The sequence below is a fragment of the Rhipicephalus sanguineus genome, chromosome 1, assembly GCF_013339695.2.
Source record: "Rhipicephalus sanguineus isolate Rsan-2018 chromosome 1, BIME_Rsan_1.4, whole genome shotgun sequence".
Lineage (NCBI taxonomy): Eukaryota > Metazoa > Arthropoda > Arachnida > Ixodida > Ixodidae > Rhipicephalus > Rhipicephalus sanguineus.
This window is the reverse complement of record NC_051176.1, coordinates 297,335,537-297,358,415: the sequence shown is the minus strand read 5'-3', so window position 1 is coordinate 297,358,415 and position 22,879 is coordinate 297,335,537. Positions and strand designations below refer to the sequence as shown.

The following is a 22,879-nucleotide window of genomic DNA, read 5'->3' as shown; positions in this document are numbered from 1 at the left end:
TGCCGAAAGAGATCCTGTTGGACTTCAGCCGTAAGTGCGTAGTGGAGACAGGCGGCCCAACTGACGATCAGCAGGCTACCACAGACGGTTCATCGCTGACGACAGAGGAAGGAGACAGAGGTACTGTAAGCATCTTCTCGAAGCTCTTGTCCTTTCTCCGAGTGGAAGTTGAAAGCCGTGAGAACCTGGCTGCTCTACAAAGCATGGACGTAAAGCAATCGCCGAAATACAGTCCCAAAGAAGGCCCCTCATTGCACGCAAGAAAAGAAAAGCATGCTCCATCTGCTGCAATGCTGCACCAAAATGCCACTCAGGAAAATTGCTTCTTTTGTGACGCTAGCAGCCACACAACACAGAACTGTGGCGAAAAGAGAACGATAGCGGAAAAGAAGACACTTTTACAATCTAATGGGAGGTGCTTCAGGTGCACGAAGAGAGGCCATCCGGCTCGAGAATGCCGATCTAACATACGATGCGCGAAGTGCGATAAAAGGCACGCCAGCACGATGTGTGACCCGACGTATGCAAAAACGAACGCACGACAACCGAACGACCCCGTCGCAAACGCGCACATTACTCTGGAAGCTACCGTCACAGGCAGCGGAACCGCCACAAAGAAGACAGTTTTGCTGCAAACGGCGAAAGCTTGGTGTTGCGGAGAGACCTCCAGAGCTCGGGTGCGAATATTGTTCGACGGCGGCAGCCAACGCTCGTACATCACATCGGCTACGTCAAAGAGATTAGGATGCAAACTCATCGGCAGCGAAAGGCTGACAGTTGGATTCTTCGGAGGTCATCAAAAAGAAAGGCTGTTCAACAGAGTGTCTGTCAAACTAAAAACGAGAGATAAACGGGAATTCGAGATAGATGTTCTGGAGACAGACATTATTTGTGACCAAATTATCCCTTCACCACCGAAAATGTGGACCGACCGCCTTGCTGCACTCGGTTACGAAGTTGCCGACTTCAACAACGACGGTGACCCTCACTCTATCGAGCTGCTCATCGGGTCGGATCACTTTTGGCAGCTCACAACTGGCCGCACCACTAGGCTTGAAGGAAAGCTGAGAGCTGTTGAAACGGTGGTCGGTTGGACTATTCAAGGGCCTGTGGAGGGGAGTAACGAATCGTCCCAGTGCACACAAACAGTGGCGCTTCGAACGTCTGTCATAGAAAGAAATGCGGCTGACGTACTGACCAAATTCTGGACACTGGAATCTATTGGAGTAAATGACATCGAGAAAACGAAAGAACCAAATCCTACCATGGAATTTTTCGAAGAAACCGTCAAGCGAGTGGATGGTCGTTACGAGGTGGCCCTTCCTTGGAAGCCCGTAACATCGCTGCACCACAATAAGGAGATCGCCATGAAGCGTCTACATCACTTGACAAGGCGCCTTCAAAACTGTCCAGACTTGTGTCAAGCTTACGACTCAGTGATCAGACACTACGATCGACTGGGGATAGCGGAACTCGTCGATGACAGCATCAGTGAAGCCGACACTCTCTATTATATGCCACACCAGGCGGTGATACGCGACTCCCACAAGCTTCGAGTGGTTTTCGATGCCTCTTCACACGGGAACTCAGCGAAGTCACTCAACGACAACTTGGAGAGTGGACCGAACTTGACAGCAGATTTAGTCGGTTTACTCCTGAACTTTCGCCGACACCGAGTGGCGCTGGTTGCTGACATCGAACAAGCGTTTTTGCAGGTTGGTGTGAGACCTGCGGACCGAGATGCGTTGCGTTTTTTGTGGTTTCAGGCAACACCTAAACCTGGCGAACCACTCCCACCGATTGCAACTTGGCGCATGACTCGGGTTCCTTTCGGAACGACGGCTAGCCCATTTCTGCTCTCCGCAACGCTCCAACACCACTTGAGGAAATGCGAAGAGCAATACCCTCAAACCGCAAGTCGGCTCAAGAACAGTCTTTACGTGGACGACTTGCTAACGGGAGCTGAAAGCGAAGAAGCAGCACTGAGGCTGTACAACGAGGCAACCGAAATATTTGAAGCCGCCCAAATGAAACTGCACAAATGGTCATCTAACAGCGAAACGCTACGCAAGCAATTCCAGAGAGACTCCCCTGGCGCCATACATCTCGGTTATTTGTCGGGAGTGCTGAAGGTTTTGGGACTGACGTGGGATCCATGTGCTGACCGCTTAACGTTCTCTCCGTGCACGGATCGCATTCAGGCTGTCGAACACCCCACAAAAAGGTCCATGCTGCAAACAACGGCGCGGATATATGACCCACTGGGGTGGCTGTCTCCCTTTATCGTACGCGCCAAAGTCCTCTTTCAACAGCTTTGGCGCAGAAATATCGACTGGGACGACACTCTACCTGACGACATCGCGGCAGCCTGGAGAGAGTGGCTAGACGGAATCCTTCATCTGCACGATGTTCAAGTACCCCGGTATTACGGGTCACAAACGAACGGAGGGATGACGACCTGCCTTCACATTTTTGCCGATGCAAGTCCAGTGGCATACGGAGCGGTCGCCTACCTCACTCTGAAGGGTGACAACGGGACGAGTTCGACCATTCTAATGAGTAAATCAAGGGTTGCGCCAGTCAAGGAAATTACTCTGGCGAGATTGGAACTAATGGCATGCCTGCTTGCGGCTCGATTATGTCGCTATATTTTGGATACCCTCAAAGAGCAGCCCCCGAACATCTGCCTGTGGACGGATTCAACAATCGCGCTCCATTGGATCCTGGGTAATGCCGACCGCTGGCAGCAGTTCGTGCGCAACCGCGTCACTGAAATTCAGCATCTCACGGACGGGTTCGCATGGAGACATTGCCCCGGAAAAGAAAACCCAGCGGATCTTCTGACACGCGGAATACCAGCTGCGCAGCTGGCGACAAACGAGCTCTGGTGGAACGGAGCGCCATGGATTTGCCAGGAAGAGATGGATTGGCCCCGATTGATTCCAGAGGCGACATTTAACGAAGCTGAGCTAGAGCAACGAAAGGATACAAGTGCACTGCCGGCTACGACATCGCCACCTGCTGGTTCGGCCATAATCGACCTGAAACAATACGGTAAACTCTCAAGGCTGATCAGAGTGACAGCGTGGATTTTTCGGTTCATCGAAAGAACGAAACGCCAAAGCCGAGAATTGGGATCCCTCACATCGGACGAGCTGAATAAAGCGGAACAATATTGGATACTTCGTGAACAGAGAGAGGGATTTCCAAGAGAAGTTGCGTGTGTCACCAACGGAACGCGAATTCCACCTGACTCACCTTTGAGAAATATTTCACTGATGATTGACAGTGATGGAATTTTAAGAGTTGACGGAAGGCTGCAGCGTAGCCAACTCGACTACAACGAGAAGCATCCCGCTGTGTTACCTAAGAAGAGCAACCTGGCCGAGCTTCTCGTCTTGCAGTGTCACCGACAGGTGTTGCACGGAGGAATGCGGGACACACTGACGCAACTGAGGGAGCGCTTTTGGGTGATCGGGGCGAGGCAGCTGGTAAAGAGAGCCGTAAAGGCGTGCGTAACGTGCCAGCGTTTCCATTCAAGGCCAGCGAGCCAAGTGACCGCTCCTCTTCCAAGCGATCGCATCACCCAGGCCTATCCTTTCGAAGTGACCGGTGTCGACTTTGCTGGCCCTCTTCTCGTCAAGGGGGTAACGACGACGAAGTCGTACATTGCTCTCTTCACATGTGGTGTCACCCGGGCAATACACCTCGAGTTGGTGAATGACATGTCGGCTGCTTCATTTTTGCTTGCCTTCCGCCGATTCATATCTCGACGAGGACTACCTAGCACTATTTATAGTGACAACGCGCTCACGTTCAAGAAGACGAGTAGGGATCTGGCCACGCTCTGGACAGTTATCAGAAACGAAGAGGTTAAGAACTTCGTCGCCAACTCTCGCATACAATGGAAGTTCATTGTGGAGCGCGCGCCGTGGTGGGGCGGATTTTATGAGCGCTTGGTTGGACTCACTAAACAGGCTCTGAGGAAAACGCTGGCAACGAGCAGTCTCGGATTTGAAGAGCTCAGCACAACGCTAAGTGAAGTGGAGGCCATGTTAAATTCGCGCCCCCTGACACATGTCTATACCGAACCCAACGAGCCAGAACCGCTTTGTCCAGCGTATTTTTGACGGGAAGACGGCTGACGTCGCTGCCTAATCTACAACGCCAGGAGATCGCAACCCTCTCCTCTTCCCACCTTCAAGAGATTTTGTCCAATCGAGGTAAACTTCCGAACCAGTTCTGGAAAAGATGGACAAATGAATACTTGAAAGAACTACGGAGCTATCAGCTAAAAGGAAAAACGCCAAGGGAGCTGAGAGCTCGCGACTTGGTACTGCTGAGTGAATCGATGCTACCAAGGCAGATGTGGAAGATGGGAGCCGTTGAATCAAGATTTCCTGGCCGCGACGGCAAGATTAGGTCGTGCCATGTACGAATGCCCGGAGGAACAGTGCTTCGACGACCCGTTCAACTACTGCACCCGGTTGAGCTGTATAGCTAAAGGCAAATGACGGCGTCATTTCGGGGGGGAATGTGTTGAAAACGAAATTCCGAGAAGAGGCAGAAGAGGGCAGAAAGTTTGTATACGGTCCCCAGCCCGGAGAAAAAGGTCCCTTTTACGGCCTCTCGGGCGAGCTCGGAACGCGCCCCCCTGGCTGTAACCTGACACCGCCGGGCAGCTGCGGGTGAAGAGAACGAGGGCACCGGACAGCGCTGTGACCACCGGGAGAGAAGGGAGGACGAAGACGACGCGGTGACGGGCCAGTCGCAAATCGCCCTCCGTGCCGAGAAGAAGCATTCAACTCATTGTGTATTCGCGCCGCGTTTTTTCTTGTTCTAATTAAACAGTTATTTTTGTTACCAAACGGACGCATCGGTCTTTCATTTATTAACGAACGTGAACGACACTATGTATTCCGGCCTTACGTGGTCGCGAACACTGCGTGTCGGTGGCGCGTCACGCTTCGCCGTTCGCAAAGCTAACATTGCCGGTCGGGTGGTACGATTGCGAGGGCGCGTCCAGGTCTCTTCAAAAGGACTTCGTGCCGTCTTCGTCCCTCTCTTGCCGAGACGTGGCGATGGGCTTCGTGCGGCCCTAATGGCGCCCGCCTCCGCTGACGGGCATTTTGAATTTTCCGTCTCGCTCACTGGACGTCGTGTTTGCCATCGAGGAACCGCTCGCACAGGGATCCGTCTGCCCCATTGTCCGTTCGGGGTCACCGTGATGTCTTCGCAAGAGGTGGGCACTTGTTTCTCCTCTATCCAACCCGCCGTCCGCACTTCACCGCTATGCTCACTTTAAAGAAATCTTTCCTTCGTCCTTATTCTCGCCACGTGATTTTCTTCGGTCCTGTCTCACTCGCGCCGTCAACTCGCAACTTTCACTTTCTAGAAGTACGTACCAACCAGTCCAAATTCGCACGCTTTTAAACTGACCGAAAACGAGTTTGCGAAATGCATGAGCGTTCACTACTTCAAAGATTTAGAGATTAAGGGTAAGAAGGTTAATTATGCAGTGCGGAAAATCCCGTTTGCTACAATTCAGTTTTGAGTTGCAGAGGGTACTATAAAGATGAGAAGGAAATAAAGAGATAAAAATGGCATATGCACAATATAACTGCTTTTCTCAGCACAGGATAACACTTGTCACTGCTAGAGTCGTTCATCAAACTTGTTGTTCGCAAGAGAGAGGGATAATAAAATGAAAGTCAGGGAGGTCAACCAGAACTGTGTTGCTCGTAAAAGCTGCTTACGAAGTAGCGAGAGCGCGCGGTTGTCTGAACGACAGGGTCATGCACTGCAAGCGCATCCGCGCGCTTGTAGAACTGGCGTCAGAGGGGACAACGCATCGCAGAATTCACGCCGTGTCTTTTATCTGTAGTCCACGTATGACTGAACGGAGTTGCTACGAAGTTCTATGCTCTTCTGTATTTCCACTCCACCGGCAATCTCTTTTCGCTCTTCTTTTTACAGCTCTGAACATATTCATGTTCTCCATCGACTGCTATGGGCCCACCAGGGACGAACACTTGTTTTTGTGCAGATTCTCATTTTCTTTCAATGTTGTCGTGAGTTCGCCTACGTCAGTTTCACAGTCCACTTGAGTGGAAAAGTGGTGAGAAAATAACTACCAATTTGTAACAGCCACGCGTCTCTTTTGTTTTTCAATCGTGGAAGTAACGTCAGAATTGGGAAGCGATCACGTTCACGTAGTTCTGCATGTTGTCCGGTGGCGGAATTTTTCCGACGGGAGAGTCAGCTCCTGGAAAGTCTGATACCTGAAGCTGAATAGGGGGCGGCAACCCCCATACTCAGCTTATACATTCAAAAAATTAAAAAAAGTTAAGGGAATGTCGGAACATGCAAACGAATCTGCACGCTTTATAGGCAATTCCGCTTCCCTTCGATCTTCGCCACCCTTGGTCAGTTAAATAAAAAAATACACCATGTCCGTTCGACTCTCCGATGGCCGCATTCCGACGGTGTGTATTTAGTGCAGAAATGTTCTCGTATTCTCGTACTGTGCTTCGAGTGCAAGCTAATCTTTCAACTTGACGTGGTCAAAGTTAATTGGTAGCCATCTGCTACGACGTGTCGTATAGTCCCTGTATCGCTTTATTAATGAGAACTAACAGACAGTAATGCCAAGGAAAGTATAGGGGATGTTATTTGTAATAATTAAGATATAAATGTGAAGAAAAGGTTCGGTCCCTGCCAGCGGCAAGTTATCTTTTCGTCCACTTTACTTTCTTCACATTTATATCTTGATTATTACAAATAACATCCCCTATACTTTCCTTGGCAATATTGTCTCTTAGTTCTCATTAATATTGCGTCTAACAAAGAAAAACGAGCCCTTAAAAGTCATCTTCTTTACTGTATCGCTTTAGGACCTTGAATCAATCAGTACACGCGCCGATTAGCATACGTTGGGCATGACAGTAGATCCGGATGGCAGGCAATCTATCGACGCTAGAAAGCTGTTAGGGCTAGCAGTAGCGGGAACGTAAGTTTACGGTGAAATACTAGCCTGTACATTCGCTGCCAATTAGGCGAATGAACCTCCTCCTCCCAACTCTCGCTCATATCCTTTGCAATCTATTGTTTAACCTTCGTCCGTTGTATTTCTACGGATTTCCTTAGAGTGAACACGAATGGAATATAGTCCTGTTCCGCATAATTTTGCGCACATCTTAAGTGCGTTGTAAAGTTCACGTCGGAAGTTCCCCTCGCGCTTTCCAATGCGCGTGACGGCCCTCTCCGCACGTGCGGGGGGATGGCGGCCACGCGGCACATCGCGGGCACGTCTTCGGAACGTGCCGAGCGGGTGCGGCACTGTGATTGATTTTCTTCGGGGTTATGGTGCTCCCCGTTGCTGCCGCTGCAAGGACGTCGGGGAGAGCGTGATGTGCGATAGGCGTTTAGTGCCGCGTGTGCTCTTGACATTTGCGAGCGAAGCATTCTGTTGCTTTTCCCTCCAGAGGAATTGAGCCCTCCTAGGCGGCTGAGCGCGATGACTGTGAAGTCATAGCTGGCTGCAACCATCGTTACTGTGTCACATTTGTCACGAGGTTTCCCTTTGCCTGCGTTGATGCAGGTATACGTCGATGCTCTGTCTCTCGTCTCCTGGCCTGAAAGCGCCGTTTGGAACATTATTGAAAACGAGTTCTGTGTTCAGGGCTTTTTGCAAGTACTCCTTTTCCAACCTAACGTGTTTTCATTAGTGAGTAATAGCTAAGCGGCTCGCTGGGCCAGCGGGCCCAACGAAGGAGCGGAGAGGGCAGCGGAGCGCGAGACGAAATGAAGAGTAATAGCTAAGCGGCTTAGCGTCGCCCCGCTCGTTGAACGTAGAACGCACCTCGCGTTCCGCTGTGGAGTCAGTTGAGCGTAGCGTGAAGGTGCGTCCACTTGCTTTCGCCTTCGTTTTGCAGCCAAGCTGACCGCGTCTCGACAAGACGCGCTTGAGAAAAACGCGAAATGTATGCAGTTATCTGCACGTCTGTGAACACGCGATCAAATGTAATCTGTACGGAAAAGATGTCAAAGTAGCACGTACTTTCTCAAGTTTCTTGTGTCTTCTTGTCTCCTATTTCGAATCAAAAGATCAACACGAGTTTTCGATGATTTGAATCCACTTTAGGTCATCTCCAAACGGCCTCGCCTTCAGAGGTCTTCTTATGTTGAAAAGCAGCGCCGGGACATTTCGCCTGGAGCAGAGCGAGCGCTGCGTTGGCGGGTCTCGCCGACAACATGCCGCTGCCGCTTGTGTTGGAGGGCGCCCTCTTGTCTCGCGAAACCGCTGGTCCGCTGGCCACGCTCCGCTGAGCAGAGGAAACCAGCGGCCGAGCGGTCCGCTCCGTAAAAACGCTGACTGTCCCAGCGTGCCGCACATGCGCAGTTGGCGTCTCCGCTCGTCCGCCGGGCCTGCTGGCCCGCTGAGGCGCTTAGCTATTACTCTCTATTGTCTCCTTTGCATAATGTCTCTGTTGTCAATTTCTCTGCGTCGTCCGTCGCAGTCCAAGTGCGCAAGGGTCTTGCTTCGTGCCCAGCGAAGAGAGTTGGTCTATAGTTTGTGCTGATGCATTTCGCGAGGCATATTTTCTACAGAGCGAGATACTTGACGAAATAAAGCGTGGGCAAGAGAGAACGCTGCTGCAGAGCGCTGTGGTAGCGCTCTGTCCTGTCCTAACTTCTTTTCGTTAAGTTTTTCGCGCTATTAAATTTTTCTCGCCTAATATACCGGGGTCCTTTCTGTCTGTTTTGTGAGTGGTTTGCGCTGCGTTCGAATGCACATTTCTAGTATAGCCCTTTTAAATATAGCCCATGCTTTATTAGTGCCTTGTTTGCCTCGAACTCTTACGTGCGCACTCTACCTTTTTTTTCCGTGGCGGCCTTTGCCGTCGAACGGCGGAAAAGCCAACTTAGTTTCAGAACTTAAACTGCGCTGGGGACCAGACACGATTAGAAGACAGGACGAATGCTGCGTTCGTGCTGTGCTCTTCTACTCTGGTTTCTCGTCCCCAGCGCAATTTTAGTTCTCAAAATAATGTATCAACTAGCCCCCCAACACACTCTCATCAAAGCCAACTTGGTTTGATATTTGTGTGCACAGGGTCGCTTGGGTACAGTATTGTTTTATACTCCCTGTGTACTTAGTTTTACTGGGCTTATCTGACGAAAGTGATGTCGCCGTCGCTTATGCCCTTTGTGCCCTGGGTAGATTGTGGATTAAAACACAGGGCGATCCAGGACGCCTTTGTCCGACCGCTTTCCGGAGGTGCCCGCTCTGCTTTGCTGACGCCATCTAAGCGTGAGCTTCAGTGGGCATCGTCTGAAGTATGGCCGACTACTGGGCGTACAAGTGGCAGTTGCGAGCTGACGCTTGAAGAGGGAACGAGCCAGTTAAGGTGTTATTCCTTATTGCGTAAATAAATAATGGTTTCGGAGGCAATGATTTTGTGCGCGCCTTCGGTGAGAGAGAGAACAAGTTTTATTTAGTCCTTTATGGGGTCAAAGGACGACCCAAAGCTCATCCTCCGGGTCGCTGCTGAGCTGAGGTCAGTAGTAGTAAAGGTAGGGGGGGGGGGGGTGCCATGTCTAGTCGTCTCTCACAGGGACGCCGGACACGGGAAAACGTCGATAGTTTGCTGCGCTTTGCCTGCTCCGCCCTTGGACGTTAGAAGGTGCATACATTCACGCACCGTCTGTATTTAGCGGAGACGGAAGCGAGTTCCGCTGCCTTCAGTGTCTCTCGCTTCTCCTCAGTCGGAGTGCACCCTGACGTTCTCCAAGCCTAATTAGACCAACGAATAAGTCCCATAACGAGACTACCGGTTGAGCTGTATGTTTAGCTCTGCGGGTTATTCACACAATGTCACGCGCTAAATTGCGGTTACTCGGCCTCTCCTAGGCATAATGCGCACCGTTGTTTCCCGGCCTAATCGGGCTGCCTGCATTCTAATAGTAACGCACTCGTCGGGAAAATAATAGTCGAAGTAGAAGGTGTTATTTTCGGCCAAGTCGCCTTGCAGCATAACTTTCCCCGATAGTGATTTGGCGCTTATAGCGCTGCCTCGCCGTGGGACGTAGGAACGGCTGCAATATATTTTATACGCGGCGTGAAACTCGGCTCTCTGTACTTACGTGTTACGAGTTGCGCGCATTGGAACCGTTGACAGCGTGTCCCGCGTATGCGCTCGTGAGGCCGACGCCTGAGCGCGTGCCTGTATCGGCGTCGCGGAGCGGTCGTGACCACCACGGCCGTCGTTTTGCTTTTAATTGGAGAAGCAGCAGGACGCCGCCGAGTGTGTGCCCCCATTGTCTCTCGCGGTGCGGGGAGAGCGGTCGAAGGCCAAGGGCCGCCGCGATCGCCGCCCGTGAGCTGTTCGGCGCGAATTGGGTCGCCGCGGTGCCTCCTTCGTGCGCTTGTTGCCTCCGGAATGGGGGAGCACGGCCCGTTTTTAGCGCTGCGCCTCGCTGCTGCCGCCGCCGGCCTTTTGGGCCGCTGAGACAAAAGCGAGTGGAAAAGGCCGTCTGACGGATCCCGCTGCTTCGTGACTCTCAAGTGGAAGCGCCTCCGAAGACACTGCCGGCCGCTCGTTCCCGTAAAGTGCGCCCCGCTGCAGGCGACTCGCCATGTGCGCGCGCGTTCATTGTTTCTTTTCTGTTTCTTGTCGTGACGACGCCCCCCTTCTTCTCGGCGACCCCCCGCACGTTTGAGCAACGTCTCTCGCAATCGAGCCGTTTTAGAGGACGTGCTTTGATCGTCGAGGAAGCACGGCCAGCACTCCTTGCGTCTGAGTCGCCACTGGGCTGAGACGAAAGCGCGGGAATCATTCGTTGGCCTCCGAGCTCACCAACGTGTGTGAAGCGTTTTTCTTTTTTTTTTGTCTCTCAAAGGGGCTTTTGAGAACAATATGTACAGCCTTAACACGGCGGGTTGTTCATACATAACTTCACGCCGTGCGCAATGCTGCTAGAGGTGCGGAGGCTTGAGCCCTCCTTCTACTATTTCGGTCTCTCACATCTTGGGTCTCATAGCTTTGTTTGGTCTACTATCGGTGTCTGAGTGGTTTCAGGCTTACACAAAGGATTACGGCGTCGTTGCGAAGGTGGGTCGTGCTAATGGACGCGGCTTTGAGGCATCGCTCAGCGCCCGCTCACGGCTTCTAATATATATATATATATATATATAGCTGTAGGATCGAGCGTATGTGCGAACGACACTAATTTTGTAGTATTTTATTCGATGCTAAGCGTTTTCCTCGAAGCTAATGAGGTCTTGCTGAGCGCACATTACACGCAACAGCCCGTTTGTGATGATGAAACCTTAAAGATACGTTAAGGTGTACTGTTGAGCCATATACATCAACGCCTCTGCGATAGGAAACCAGCCACTCGTAGCTCGAGAAGAGACACCAAAACGAAAGAGCTGTTGCGACGCGGTCTCCGCACCAGCTCGCAGTGACATCGCGAATTTTGATAGCTTTTTTTTTTTTTCGAGTGTTTTTACTGCACGAAGTTCGTGGAAAACAGGAAGGCCCATGTGGTTACGCGTTTCACACGCAGGTTTTACGAGCTGCTAGCCACCCTTCGCGTGTCATTGTCGTGGCGCCTCGGCAGACACACTTGGATGATCGGCTGCTCATTCGAATCGGGGCGCATTCGAAGGGTGCCAACTCAAGCGAGAATAAACTGCACACGAGGTCACGGGAGTCGGACGCTCTGCTCAACGCCTTTGCGTTGGATACAGGGAACGTTGTTCATCAACGTTCGTCCATGAGCAACGTAGACACAATATATATATATATATATATATATATATATATATATATATATATATATATATATATATATATATATATATATATATATATATATATGAATAGATAAAGATAACTTCTCCTGGCTACCGTAATAAAAATTGTGAAAAACGTCGCACTACAGTATAGGAAACAAAACAAATATTTATTTTACCCTAACAGTTTCGGCTGGCGGTCCAGCCTTCTTCGGAGGATGTAATTGAAATGAAACGGTCATGGCCCAACCCGCTGCACAAGGGCCGCCCACCCAGTTTGGGGCCAAACGACACTTAAAAAAAAATGCAAAACAGCGACTGGGGCGTTCGTCAGCGGCTGCAAAACGAGGGAGGGAAAGAACAGCGGGAGGAAAGACGGAGAGGGGCGGGTTATGCCCGTCTTATCTTCGTACGGTAGATAAAAAGGCGGCGTGAGCAAGCGACGAAGGAAAAGGGGAAAAGACAATTGTCGGTTCTGCACATCACACACACGGCGTCGAAGTTCAGATGGTTCGGCGGTTAGCTCGCGGCGCCGGGCCGTACACGCACATGAAGAGGTTCATACAACCCGCTCCAGCTTTGGTAAAACTCTGGCCACGATACAAGGCTAAGAGTACCCCCCCCCCTCCTCTTTCATGCAAAGCAATAAATAAAAAATAAGAAAAATAAGAAAAAAGAAAAAAAAGAAGACAAAAAAAACAGAGCACGAGCCGGTTGATGCATGTGGCACCGATTGGGTCTATTTTCACGCGCTCGACCGTTTCCTTAGCGTCCCGTACGTCTGAACTAACGTGTATATAAATAAATACATTAGTTCCCTTTCTGGGCGCTACGATTGGTCACGGAGGCACGTCAGTCGCCTAGGGCTCTCGTTGATTCCGTGGGAGAGCGATTTGAATTTGTTTATGAAATATGACTCCCGCTGTTCGTGCTCCCGTGTGTCCTGGAAGCCGGATTGTAGAAGTATAACACTTATGTGCTCAAAAGAATGACCAGACAGATTAATGTGTTTGGAGAACGGCAAATTAGGGAGGCCTTTCACGTGTGCCCTGTGGTTGTTAAAACGTAAACGGAACGCAGTTTCTGTCTGTCCAATATATTCCTGCTTGCACACTTCACAGCGAATTTTGTATACCACATTGCACGAGTCGCGATTAAGGTCGTCTTTAGTTTTATACTCAAAGTCCGAATAGGAGGCTTCGGCCGTATCTGTGGTCACCATCTGTTGGCACACTTGGAAGGAAAAAAATATTGATGCGCACCATGTTTATTATACCATGTTTGCACATCCTGCAGCGAAGTTTCCCGCATGGTCTACAGCCCTGATGGTGGTCGGATTTGTGTGTTTTCGCCCTGACCAGCAAGTCTTTCAGGTTTTTATTTCTTCGGTAAACCACCTTGGGCGGGGTTTGAAATACGGTAGAGAGTCGACTACTCTGTTTAAGTATGTTGAAGTGGCGGCTTAATATAGAGTTTACCCGAGGGGCTGCGGTGGAGTACGTGAGAATTAAATTTGCCCCTGACATTCTATCTTTATTTCCGTCCCTTTCTTCCATTGTGACCCCTCGGTCCAGAGAGCGAGCGCGCTAAATTGCATTGTCAATGATTTTTTCGGGGTACTTTTGACGCAAGAATGCTGCTCTCAGTTCCTGTGCATGGATGTCAAATTGTGTAATTTCAGAGCAGATTCTTGTGTATCTGTGGGCTTGAGAGTAGGGGACACCTGTTTTGCAGTGGCGGGGGTGACTACTGTGGAAATGCAGATATTGTTGGCGGTCAGTTGGCTTTATATATATATAGGGAAGTGGAGATGCTGGTGCCACTGACCGATACAGTGACATCCAGGAAATGAACACTCACCTGCGAGTACGTGTGTGTAAATGTTATCGAAGGGTGCAGGGAGTTGAAAGCGGAGATGAATTTTGAAAGGCTATGCTCACCATCAGTTTTCTTCGTTCAGCGAACTGGGAGCGCAGAACTGGGGCGCTCGTCTTATGTGGTTCCTCGCTTCGTCCTTTCTGTCTTTTTCTGCGCTCCCAGTTCGCTGAACGAAGAAAATGAATTACCAACTGGCCCACCTTTCGATGCTCACCATCAGCCCACACGAAGAATATATCAAGAAAACGTCGGTAGGATATAGGTTTGGATGGAGAACTTTCGAGGAAAGGAATCTCTAAAGATGCCATGAAAATATTTGCATAGTTTGGGGCCATTTGGGTTCCCATGGCAGTTCCGTTGACTTGTAGGTAATGTTTGCGGTCGAATTCAAAGTGATTATGTTTGAGTACAAGATTTAGGAGCACCTCTAAAGCGCTTTCATCGCACTCACTTGTCGATTTACTTTTTCCATAGGCCGCGATTGTGGCGGCGATTCCTTCGGTGTGGGGAATGTTGGTGTACAGCGATGAGACATCCATGGTGACCAAATAGCTTCCTAGCTGTACAACAAGATTTGAGACTTCTCGAAGGAAGTGGCTGGTATCTTTGACATATGATGGAAATGTTTCTGAGATGTACCCAATGAGAGAATCGATGAAACTAGAGATTTTTTCAGTAGCGTTGCCATTGCTAGAAACTATAGGTCGGCCGGGATTGTTAATCTTGTGAATTTTAGGCAGTAAATAGAAGCGGCCAGGAGAGGAGTTGCCCAGTGACATCATTTTAAGCATAGGATGCGTTATCTTACCGCTTTTACGTAATGAGGTTAATGAAGCTTTAATTTCCCTGTCATGTTCCTCTGTGGGATTACAAGGGAATTCTTTGTAAAAATTTTCATCTGCCACTTGGCGAAGCCCTTCCTTTATGTAGTCAGTCCTGTCGAGTACAACCACAGCGCCACCCTTATCGAGCGGTTTGACAATCATGCTCTGGCTGTCACTTAAGCTGCGTAAAGCCTCCCGTTCCTCCCTGGACAGATTGTTGCGAATGGGTCGGTGTTTTTTGTCTTCCTTGATTATATCTCCCTGTACGGCTGAAACGTACATGTCTAAATATTTGTCCCGTTGCTCGCTTGGAGTCCATGATTTATCGGAAAATTGATTTGCTTGTATGCTGCTTCGGTCATGAAAATATTCTTTTAGACGCAATGTTCTGGCAAAGTTGTCCAAATCTTGGTACAGCTGAAATTCGTCAATTCTTCCAGAGGCGGGACAGAAGGTTAGACCTTTTGATAGCAGCTTTATTTGCGCAGGTGTCAAAGGTTCACTAGACAGGTTAACCACATTGGTGACATCGGGGTTATTCTGGGGAGATTTACGGGAGGTTTCAGTTTGATTTATATACTTTGTGGAAGGATCATTGGCGGAACTGTTAGATGCCGGCCACGCGCCGTCACGCTTCAATTTCCTTTCCCTTTCGCCCTGAATCGTACGTCGCTTTTGCTCTTCGTATTTGACAAGCTCTTCAGTTTCTAACTGCGTCAAACTCGAGTGATTTAGCCGCGCCTGTTCTTCCTTTTTTAAGCTCCGCCGCCCTACGTGTGCTGTGGTGTATTAAGACCCGCGTAAGCTTAATAGATGCATCTTTTAAGATGTTGCTCCACTGCTCCTGTTCATTTTTGTCAAAGGTACTCATTGCAGGTTGTAGTTGAACTCTTAGACCCTTTGGCGTGAAGCCCGATGAGATATAGGTTTGTAGGTTTGAAGTATGCATTTGAAATCTCACGCGCTTATCAGTTGTCTTCCTTAAGGCCATAAATTCGCGAGACCAACATGTGCTGAAGCGGGTCGTACCTGATGTGTTGGTCAGTCGGTCCCTGCGTGGGGAAGCAATGCCACCGGCAGCCTCCGCGTGGCCCCGAGTTGTGTCGTAGGGGTTGTTGCTTCTAGGGCCATGCGGGGCCCCCGTCGGCGCTCGTTGCGATGGTCGTCGGCTGCGGGTCCCGTTTGCTTCGTGGATGTTGGGGAAATCGCCACGGGACGGGAAATGTTGACTCGGGCTTTATATATATATATATATATATATATATATATATATATATATATATATATATATATATATATATATATATATATATATATATAAAGCAGTGCTTTTCAAGTACGCGCTCTCTCACAGATGTCGCCCACGTGTATGACGTGTCAAGGCACTTTTACGCGTGCGCCTTACTACATTTAAGGAGGGCACCTAATGTATACAGCCATGCACTTTGTGTGCTGCCTCATGCGTACGTGTGAGTTCCCAAAATTTTTCAGTTTGCCAGCTATAGGCACATGAAGCACCGAGAACGTACGTGCTACGCAGGCTCATGCAGTGAGGCGTATACGATATTTGCCATCGGCTTGTCCTTGAGCTGAAATGGAAAACTAACGTTAAAGGACTTAGATGTCTTACAGGAACATGCCTCGTAAGCATGTCGTGGTTTTGGCTTGTCAAATCCCATAATTTCCTCATTGCTGTGTTGCGGCATACGCTTATGCGCATTCCTAGTTTTTACTATCGCTTTTCCTTCTCACTCAGCACTTGTCTCTTGGGCATTTAACGACGCGTGCATAGACCCTGACCTAAATATGGCGCGCACCGTATACAAAGCTGTCTTAATATTTCACTTTGTACTCACTGCACTCGTGTTTTTTTTTTTTTTTTTATTACTTTTGACGCACCAGGGGCGCCTCCAACGCACCTAAGCACGCGCACGATCCGATTAGCGTTTGGCTCCGAGTCGCAGGTTGTATATGCGGTCGTCTGTCCCGCCTGATTAGGCCGTGGACCGCGTGTTCGCGGTCAATGCGGGGATTGTTCGGGCATGTCTTATTTGCAGTTGTTTACCATGCAAAGCTACTGCTCACAAATTCCTCCCATGTGACCGCTCCCAAGCTAGCAAAGGGGTCGTGCAATATATCTTTGTTTCCACGCTGCACAGTATACGTAGAGCTATAGCTATATGTGTGATGTTTGTGGATGCTTTTATACGCATCTGTGCTTACTTTCCCCTTGTTCGTCATCGTTCCAGTCAGCGTGCGAATTGAACGTGGCCACGCCAAGTTTCGTACATCTGCATTGCTGACATTTGTTCGCGAACCTATCACCTGCTTGTTCCGCAATTTTTGAATCTCCTGTTAGTACAAAGTGTGAATACAAGGTTCGGGTCTTGCTGTTTACTGTGTGGTAAATGTCATTGTTTTTCTTGAGAATTCTTCGTCGGCGGCTTTGCCAGGATTGAGGACGAGGGTTCGTTTCCTAGCCACGACGCCGGCATTTCGATGGGGCGAAATACTTTAAGTGCGTTGTAAGCCCTGGGTTGTCAAAATTAACCCTTAGTCCCCCACTATGGCATGCCTTATAATCACGTCGGGGTTTCAGCACGTAACAGTTCAGAAATGATATGTCTACCAGAATCCCTACAATAACGCAGGATCTAATGAATTCCTGGTTACCAACATGTATCAGTCTTAATTAATAGTGACGCGCCTTGAACGATTAAGCACATGCATGCTTTGGACGCTTAGTTCTGACTCGCATATTTAATGCGGTATTTAACACGCACGGCGGTTCTCGTCGTTCATATGCAGAGGGTTGACGGGACAGCGCATCAAAAGCATGCAGCATGGGTGAAAATTGCGGAATTAGAAAAAAAAAATTCTGGAGTATCACGATTTGAACGTGTGGCGCGCCGTAGTAAGCGATTCCGGAATAATTTGGAGCGCCTGATTTTTCAAAAGTTCAGCTAAATCGAAATGCGGCTGCCGGGGCCGAGATTGAACTCGCAGTCTCGATCTCAGCAGCGAAATGCCATATCCCTGTGTATATGGCATGGCGATCCTTAGCTTGAGGTTGGCAATGGTGCTGTGACATAACGTACTTCATGTGCTGGTCATTGTACTCTGCCTCTTCTGCTTATGATGTATCACACGTAACTATGTGTGCGGGGGTGATGCGGTTGCTTTGACAGCGTTTCGTTTACGAGATCAGCACGTTGCTCCTATGTATTGACTCTGCCTTTTAGCCGGACAAAGCAGCGTGCCCTGTTGAGTGGGTGCGCACGTACAGCGCGGTCACGCACTGCATGTGACCAGCATTCTAGTAAGAAGCGTCTTCTTGGTGATCCGCCCTTGAATGGCGTCCTCAGTGTTACAAAAAGCGCCCTTCTTTGTCGTCGCGTGCAGCGTCGTTATAGTATCGCCATGTCAGGCTGCAAACTACGTAACGGCTGTAACTATTGCCATGTTCTGGTCTTTTTACTTCGTGCGACAGTGCACGTGTATTGCTCAGCTGTATTTTCATTTACTTTGCGTCTGTTTCTCGACTAGAAATATTGTATTTCTGGTTATTCTAAGTTAGGCGCTACATGCGATCGTAATTTCTCACAATCCACTGCTGAATTCTGGCGCTCGATGAAGTTCCTGTTTTCATACAAAACTGAAATGGAACAGCAGAAAAACAATACTTCCAACTTCTCCCCCCGATTTGAAGTTAATCATCCTGGTATCTTATTTTTTCCACTCGCCTTCAGTAGTAGTATCCTATAGTCACAGGCAGACAGACGTAGACGTGTGCTTGACTAGTGGTCTAGCGTTTATGTGCTTGACTGCGGACCCGAATGTTGCGGGGTCGAATGCGGCGGCCGCATTTCGATGGAGGCGAAATGCTAGAGGCCCGTGTGCTTAAGTTTAGGTGCACGTTAAAGAATCCCAGGTGGTCGAAGTTTCCGGAGCCCTCCAATACGGCGTCTTTCATAATCATATCTTGGTTTTGGGACATAAATCCCCAATAATTAATAGCATGCCAGTGCTATATGAGGCAGCTAGATGCATGTTTTCTGATGAAGGTGCAGCCCGCTATCTGCTTGCTTTACGATTCACTTCATACTGCTGCCATGGGACACTCGCGAGCCTGGGGCAGCACTGCTATACCCAAAGGTGTACTTGCAGTTTGAACCAGCTTTTATCTGTCTGAAACTAGATATTGTAACAAGCCAAACATTGTTTAGAAGAGTTTCGTGCAATTCTGTAAAGAACCTGATGGTGCAGATAAAAGATAAATAAGAACACCTAAGCAACGCGAGTCGCATGCTGCATCAACTTGGCGCTCGAGGAACATGTACGATTAGGCGTGTAGCACGTTTTATCCAAGATGAGACGCATCGCGGACACCCTTATGCACTACAACGCTTAGCTTGCGTGTTCCTGTGCAATGCAGGCAAATGGAGGCTGACGCTGTATAGCTGGTTGAAACGACTTTCGTGACCGAGGTCGTTAGCGTCTCCGCTACTGAAGGAACCGGGAAGAGCGCAGTTGGAGCGCAGCTTGGCTAGTCTCCTGTGTTGACCTCTTTTGTTTAAGCAGGCGGAGGCACAAACTTGGCTGCATAGTCATTTCACTGATGTCTGGGAGGGCATTTGTCAGTTATAGCAGAAGTAAGCTTTGGCAGCTGGCATCGTCATTCCGTTTCGCATATGGGTTAAGAGCGTGCATTACGATAATGCTGCTTGTCGAATCGCATATTTGAGGGTTACTGACGAATTGCCTTCTTTCACTGGTTGTTGCAGTGCGCCGCCAGATTGCTGTTGTAACGGGCGACAATGACACGAATAGAAATGCGCTGTTGCGCTTAACTCATAATCATCGACATGTACCTATGTGCGCTGGGCATGGTCTTCTTTCTAATTTCGTATAGGACTGTTTGCCTCATTCAGGCTAACTGCGTTAGGGCACGCCACAATGACTCTGCGGTCCCAGCGTTCTACTGCGAGAACCAAGTGACTGCGCCCGCATTTCGCGGAGGCGGATCTATTGAAATTGCTCCTGCATTGATATTTCGATGCACACGATGCCTAAGTATAGCTACGATTAACATAGAGCCCTTTCGCTGCTGCGTATTATAAGGCTCACCATGTATATAGAGAAATAAACTTTATTGTGCGACGAGGCTTGAGCCCAACGGTTGGTGGCGAGCTCCTCATGTCCAGGTAGCGCGCTGCCGCCGCCCGAGCCCTGTCCTGGTTTCAAAGGTCTTGCCTCAGCGGCAGAGCCTCGCACTGGGTTCTGCTTCTGCTTTGTCCGGCCCGTTAGCGCCTGATGTCGGTGATACGTGCGGGTTGTAGCTTTGGAACCCTGATGGCATTACTTTTACCGTTAGTATTGGTATACTAGTATGTAACTGCTATACCACTGCACTATTACCCGCTTTTCGAAATATTTAAGCTTTTTTTTTAAGTTTAGCAACAAGGTGGGTGGAACTATACAGTTCAGACTTTGGTGCAATTTCTAGTATCTTCTATAAAGATACAGCGGTTGCCCTTATTATAACGTAACTCACACTTGCGAATCGCATCCATCGCTACCGCGGCCAATGTATGCATCCTGAGTTGAGATGCCGCAATGAGTCTTTGCAGAGTCGTGTTGAGTCTAATATGAAAGCGCACTCCACTTCTATCTGTGGCAAGAGAACGTTGCTTATAGTGGTATAGGACACGACGGTTTACGCCCATTTGCCTGCTGACTGGAGTAAACTTTCACTCAGACGCTGTAATTCTACCTTTGTCGTCGTCGTGGAGGCCTTGCGAGGCATCAAGCTGAGTCTTGCGTGTTGCTTGCTTTAGTAGCCGGAGTCGCGATAGCCGTAGGAAGGTCAAATACGAATGACGTGTTTTTTGTTTTCTTAAGTTCCACCTTCCCCACCCCTTTCCGCTATTTTCTTGCGGAAGCCACCTTTGTCGGATGGTATCGTCCAAGTCCTTCAACAATCGGCGAGGTCATTGTGACGTCTTCTTAGAGCGCCTAATAGACTTTCACCCCGCGTCATACGACCTTTGAGCCTTGTTTCTTTAAGCGAAATGGTTTTGTTTTCTTGTTGCGAAAAAAAGAACTGTGGTTTCTAGATAAACAATTTAGAAGGAAGCGCACGCTTGTGCGTGTGTGTGCGCGCGCACGCTGTTACATATTTTCATGTCCCATATATTACGCTATTCCCTTCAAAGGTAGTACCCTGGCCGCGGCGGCTGCATTTTCGATGGATGCGAAAATGTTTGAGGCCCGTGTGCTTAAGTTTAGGTGCACGTTAAAGAACCCCAGGTGGTCGAAATTTCCAGAGCCCTCCACTACGGCGTCTCATAATCATGTCGTGGTTTTGGGACATTAAAACCGAGATATTATTATTATTATTATTATTATTATTATTATTATTATTATTATTATTATTATTATTATTATTATTATTATTATTATTATTATTATTACAGGCAGAACGGATAAAATGTGATTTTTTTCAATACTACTGCACAGCCACATGGGGGGAGGGGGGAGGGCGGTCACTGCTTTGCAAACCTAGTCTTTGATGAGGCGCTCTGGGTTATCTTGGCCCGACAGGAACAACGCAGGAAGGAAGCACGCGATTGCTGCCTGTTTCTGGCACGCACGTTGTGCCCATTCGTTTGGATGCAGCTGCGAGGCAGCCAACTGAGACTAACATAATGCGTACCGGTATTTTATTCGCTTCTGAACACTTAGGAACATGTTGCTGGCACTGTATGCGATAGTAAACGCAGAAGCATCATGGTTTACTTTTACCTACGGTGCAGTTAACGCTCTTTGCCCTGTGGCAGTGATAAAAATACCCTTTGCAGGCAATTTGGAACAAGCGAATCGGTGCACTTTTGGGAAGTCGTTGAGCAAAAGAAAAAAAAAAAAGCCTAGTTTGAACTGGAGGTGCAACGCTGAAGAGACAGCGGAGCTTGTAGGCACCTAGGTGTAGTTGCTGTTTTTTCTAAGTTTTGCAAATGTTCTCTTTCCTTCGTCGACTATTTCTTTCTTTTTCTCTCTCTCTCTCTCTTTCTTTTCTGTATGCTTTCTTTGTCTGTTTATTTGCATTTCTATCTCTCTCTCTCGCTTCCTCTTTCTATTTTTCTCCTACTTTCTCTTTCTACCTTTCGTTCTCTCTCGTTGCTTTACTGTCTCCCCTCCTCCTTTCCCTGCTGCTTTTCTTCCTTATCAACCTCACATCCGTCCTCCTCACCCTCACTCCCCTTTCCCACCCCATTGCTGTATTATACTATACGAGGCTGTGCTATGTTCTGCTAGCGTGCCTGGATAGCCGAGAGGTTAAGAAGCTCGCCTTCTGATCGTCGGTACGCGGTTTCAAATCTCGCCTCGCGAAGAAAACTCCCCCCTCCCCCCTAGAATTTTTCTTTTGCTTTCTTTCTTTCTTTCTTTCTTTCTTTCTTTCTTTCTTTCTTTCTTTCTTTCTTTCTTCTTTCTTTCTTTCTTTCTTTCTCTCTCTCTCTCTGTACTCGCTGTCTCCCCCATCAGAGTTACTGCATCCCACGCCGGAGAAATCGGCGCACGTGTTTTGGGGGAGAGCGCGTGCTTGTTCATGATGATGATAGCTTTCTGTTCGCGACAGTTACGGCCGGCTTAAACAGCTCCGCTGTTATAAACAAAAGCAGTACGGGAATCATAGGTCGGCAAAAAATGTGGACCTCACTCAGACTCACTCATGAAATATATTTTGCCCTTAGAGCTGACTCGGACTCAGACTCACCAAAATTTTCCTCAACTGGACTCACTCGGACTCAGACCCACTGAAATTTTTGTCAGACGGACTCACTGGGACTCAAAATCACCAAAATATTACTCTCTCGGACTCACTCAGACTCGTGGTTCTATCTGAATCTTAGTGAGTCTGAGTGAGGCGACTCATGAGTCCGTTAGCGTATAATTGGCTTTTTTGACCATGGTGTCAATGCTCTTTAACACCAATATCTCGCATATATGGTGCTCTACTTGGCGCCTTTTGATGTCGAACCTTCAAATATGAGTTATCAGTGGCCGCAATCCACTAAGGACATTTTTATTGAAAGTGGTAACTCGCACGACATATTTTTATCAAGAACTTCCTCTGAAAGAGTTTGCGGGGAAGAGGTCAACCTGTCCCCCCACCCCACCCTCTTTCTACGTAACTCACGCCTCTGATCAATAAATATTGAGCTCGCGTATAAACGCTAGGACTCACTCAGACTGAGTGATCTGAGTCTGAGTGAGTCGACTCATGAGTGAGTCTGCCGACCTATGACGGACAGGACAGAATAAAACCCGTATACAAATCAGATATCTGCCGCCGCCCCCCTCCCCACTTTTTCTTTTC

General features: G+C 48.8%; 1 protein-coding gene across 2 annotated transcripts in view; it reads left to right on the top strand.

Moving 5' to 3' along the window:
• LOC119379328 (low-density lipoprotein receptor-related protein 2) overlaps positions 1–22,879 on the top strand; it is a 241,805-nt gene that overhangs the window by 111,686 nt on the left and 107,240 nt on the right. The gene's annotated exons all lie outside the window — the stretch shown is intronic.